Source organism: Epargyreus clarus, unplaced genomic scaffold (genome assembly GCF_041222505.1).
Source record: "Epargyreus clarus isolate Ecla_fem2 unplaced genomic scaffold, WU_Ecla_fem_2.2 ptg000034l, whole genome shotgun sequence".
Taxonomy (NCBI): domain Eukaryota; kingdom Metazoa; phylum Arthropoda; class Insecta; order Lepidoptera; family Hesperiidae; genus Epargyreus; species Epargyreus clarus.
In genome coordinates, this window is record NW_027332239.1 from 14,673,462 (window position 1) to 14,678,740 (window position 5,279).

Sequence of the window (5,279 nt, forward strand, 5' to 3'; positions counted from 1 at the left end):
ATAGAATTCGGATACTCAATGTCATCAAAGGTAGAATAGGGCCGTCCAAAAATGTTAATGTTATGATGTTTTCTTTTTTTATTTCAGTCTTGCAAATAATTTTTTTTTTGTGTCATATATATATATACTTATATTTTCAACAGTAAATAGCACGCAATTCCGAAATATAGTACTACAATTATTATACGGTCGGCAACCTTAGGTGTAATGGTTCTCATTACGTAAATGCAACGCGCAAAACAATGAAGGTCCCCGTGTCGCATCGCTTTTGTCTTTATTCTAAAACCACATTACGGCAAAGCGTGAAAGTGAAGTGAACTCGCTCGCAACTTTTATCTGTAATCCCATCTCTTATCTCGGTCCCGCTTATCCCGTTTTGTCGAGTGCGGGATTGTCTGGATGTGCGCTACACGTTGCCGTTGTTCTAGAGTGCTTCATGGCCACAATGGCTGACTGCTCTTACAGATTCCGTAAACTTAAGTTGAAAATGTGTGCATTTGAGTAAACAAAAGATTTGCCTTAATACATGTTTTTCCTTAATCCAACATTTTAAGTAAATTATAGTTATACGTAAAAATATCACTACATCTTAGGGATAAGCTGATTTCTTTGGAACGACAAATTATTTTTAAGCGAGTACTTTACTTTAATTTATTTGTGTAGATAAAATAAAAGCTATATTATTTGCACATTTTGCACTTTTTTGTCAATTTGACAGTGACAAGTTTTGAAGTAAGACAGGCGTTTAGAATTTGAATACACACAACAACAAAATTGATGCATAGTACAGTTGACAACCTTAGGAGTAATGGTTCTCATTACGTAAATGCAACGCGCAAAACAATGAAGGTCCCCGTGTCGCATCGCTTTTGTCTTTATTCTAAAACCACATTACGGCAAAGCGTGAAAGTGAAGTGTACACGCTCGCAACTTTTATCTGTAATCCCATCTCTTATCCCGGTCCCGCTTATCCCGTTTTGTCGAGTGCGGGATTGTCTGGATGTGCGCTACACGTTGCTGTGTTCTAGAGTGCTTCATGGCCACAATGGCTGACTGCTCTTACAGATTCCGTAAACTTAAGTTGAAAATGTGTGCAATCTAAAGATTTGTCAGTTACTACATAGTAACTGACAAATCTATACATTGCACACATTTTCGAATCTTACATAACGTTTCAGTACATCCTAAACGTTTTAAGATTCGAAAATTGCAAAGAACGAGATGTTTAATCAATCCAGCATATCAGCAATGCGAGCAGCAAATTCTAGATGTGGCAAATCTTACATTGTTGGGCCTTTTTCGGCAACTTTCAGAGACTATTTAAACATTAAATAACTTTTCGCTAATTATAGGAGTCGCTAAGAATTAGGGACTTGTATTGGCTCGCAATCGTATCTGCACTGGCCAGCCCTAAACCGATCGAACTATAGAGGTGGTAAGGGCGGCAAAATTTGAAAGGCTTACTTTAAACAAATTTATAAAAAATACACTTGTTATGATTGCAGTCAAACCTGGGAGAGAAGTTAGAGTGAGTGAGAAGTTAGATGGAGTTAGTACAAAATTCCTAAACTTAGTCTTTCCCAACAACTGGAAAAGCAGACATTATTTTGTTAATAGTAAAGATTGAACTACTCAATCTTTTTTGTTCACAAATTGAAAGTTCCAGCAGGAATACCAGAGCTTTGCTTTTACTCTTGTATGTCCCATAAGCAAGATCGCAAGCGAAATAATATCAAATCCGCTGCGCATATGACGCTTTAGTCGAGCCAATTTAATCGGGGAATACCATGTTGAAAATATTACTATACCTGCATTAAAACCAAAACCAAAATCTAAATACAACAAAATTGTTAATCAACTAATTATAGTAAGGAGAAACTATTTACGAGTCTGCATGCTTACTAACTATTGCCCATAAAATATGATAACAGTATTTGTACTCGTTATTGATAGACCGACGAACAAAAAGCTAAGGTAATAAGGTAATTATTATGGGAGGCTTGCTTGCTGGCCACGTATTGGTGACGGCAAAAACAGCGCCGGGCGACTAATCGCACACATTACCCGCATATGGACATGAGCTTCTTGTTGCATAGAGTAGGTTTTAATAGAGACATTATTAACTAGTGCTTTCATTGCGGGTAATTAGGATACTACATTTTTTTAACACGCTTTTATTAGCTTGGGTTGTATGTACGTAACAGTAACGGAATCTTTGAACCCGATTTCTATCCACTTTGAACGTTCAGTTTAATTCAAAATTTTGAAGAATTATCAAGAACCGATGACAATATTATTATATAAGAGCAGACGAGCATGTAATCCACTTGATGGTAAGTGGCTATTGCCGCCCCTGGGAATCTGTAATCAACCCCAGATAGGACTAGATTCCTATCTGAGATCGGTCACAGATGCGCCGCTACCTCTGAGGACTAAGCTGGAACGCCTTAGAATGACCTAATGATGACCTAATAATGGAATCGGAGCGACATATGCAAGATCGAACTCAATAAAAAAATGTGAGCCGTCACGGGACGCCTGGCAGATGTGAAACATCGACATTATTTTGTAAAAGTAATATGCAGAAAAGAACATATTGTGATAGGAACTAAATATGTCATAATGATAAAATAAAATATTACGATTTTTTTCCAGATAACGATGACTATTTATTGAATTCGATTGCGCATGGCGTACACACTACTGCATATAGACTGTATATATATACCATCGTATAGCGTGGTAGCGTACGGCATGCGTCGCCACGCCAGAAATCGGTTTTACGTGCGGCTATAGATGTTTCACATCAAAAAATCTTTTAAACGATGTTATAATGCGGCGCGGTGGAATATTTTCTAGATCCTCCAGTTATAAGGTAAGAGGAGAGACAGTGGGACCTAAAAGTCATAGGTACACTTATTCTATAAGTTTGCGCCGTTTTCCGTTACATTTTAATTTTTTAGTCGTACTCTTATTTTAATTTGGACCCAAACATCGAAGTGTAACTTAAGTTGTAACTAGTGTCCTTAACATCAAAACTGTCATGTAAAAACGAAACGAAATTCTATCACTTAATTACCCTGTGGTAATTCCCATACGTATCGGCGAGTGGTCCCCGCAAAAAGCCGGCTCGCTCCCGACAATTACTTACGTTCGACAAGTCCGCACTGGGGAATGCAACCACTTGACGGCAACCAACGACACTAGCTTTCTACTATTTCAATAATGTAGACCGGAGTTACGTGTCTATGTTGGATTGTAAACAAGATTATGTGTGCGGTACGATGTTTTTTTTTAAATTTGCTCAAGTTTGAGATATAAGATAGAACCACAATATACCACCGTACAAGTAACATAACCACACCTATTTCTGCCTTATAACAGTAGCGTTTCTGTGTTCTATATTAAAGGGTTGTGGTAAGGGAGACTTACTTTTCCGAGACTTGCAAGCTTAGTCCTCAGGAGTCGTTCTCAGGTGGGAACATGACAGGGGTTAATTACAGACGTCCATAGATGGCAATGACCAATCTATTAGCTTACGATCACTTGTGTGTTGCATCCCTAAACAAAATTTTGTATAATTAGAGATTGTTTCTTCACAATCTCAAAGGATACATTTAAAAATCAATATGCTAAAACATATCTCATTTTCCTATGGTCAATATGAATGTTCAATGTAATGCGAACTTGATTGCAACAAGAAAGTACAAAGTAGTACAAAAAACTAGTACAGATTTTTTGCGAAACAACATAGCAATGATCGTATACATGGATGTCTCCAGATATTTACAGACACGAAGCCTTATGTAGTTGCTCTGACAGACGTTTTTCTTTATAATATTGAAGTACCAAACCAGCATGCTGTCCGGTCTGGTCAGTGGCTACTGCCGCCCATGGACATCTGTAATCAACCCCAGATAAGATTAGATTCCTACCTAAAATCGGCCACAAATACGCGTAGAGTAGTTGCTTGGCCCTTGAGTAGTAAGCTGGAATGCCGAAAAGCGTGTTTCCCTTACTACACCCTTCAAACCAGAACACAGCAACGCTTACCACTGCTATTATAAGGTAGAAATGGGTGTGGTGGTTGTGCCGCCAGAGTCGAACCAAAGGGTTCTACCACCTTAAAAAAGTACCTATAGGTATATGAGTTTGATTAGATACAAATGCACTCATACGTAGTTTGCTTTCTGTGACAAGAACTATTCCCGTGCCCATGACGTCATAAGCCCCGTTTGGCTGGGTTAGACAGTTCGGGAACCCGTCGTGTCCAAGTACGCAATATGCGTTTATGGCTGGGCTATCTTATTGATATAGCTCCGTAAAGCAATACGTTTACCTATCTTTATATCCAATGTTTCTTTGCCCTTAACAGCTGAGATGTATGATCGACGGGCGAGTGAAAGATCTCTTTTCTTATATTAAATAGTTTACAGAGAAATAGCTTTCTTGCTGCTTTACTGTTAAAGCACAGGGGTTGCTGTTAAGCTACAAGCCGCGTAATTAACTCTGACAATCTCCTCTTATCCTTATTGAAGTCTGCTACAGATAAAGTAATATTTATAAGATGCCGGAATATTTAATAACACACGAGCTAACTTGCATCGCTACTTTCATTAAATAATAGTAGATAGATAGATAGATAGATATTCTTTATTGCACACTTCAATAGAACATAACAATAGTACACAATTGTTTAATGAATATAACAATAGATATGTTCATTAAACTGAGATAAATACGAGTTAGATGTTTACGCTAAAGAAGTGTCCTTCACATGTTTCTATAACGAATGGAGTAACGCGACGTCCCTTTCTCATTAGTGATGTGTTGTCGCCCTGACGAGTGTGGATTGTAAGATCTGGAGCTTTCAGAAACAGATAGAATCTTTGTTTCAGATTTGAATCTATGCTGATAATCTAAATAAAACTATATACATATGTAACAGCTTATATATTAATGTGTAGATAAGTTAGGTAATAGATACGGAATAAACGCTATTTCCTAAATTTAAAAATCTTTTTCACAATAGAAATACATATTAAGAAGTTTTGAAACATACCGATGCGTTTATACTGGAAACTACTGATCAATTAAGACAGCACTTCCACAACACTTCTGTAACTATCCTCACTGTGCTACAACTGAAATGGTTAACGTCAAAATATTGTGAATTCTACATAAACTCAATTCGTGTGGATGTAACGACTGACGCCGCAAGGGGAACTCGTCAATTAATAAAGGAAATGGCCCGTAAAAAACACTTTTTATTTTTCCAG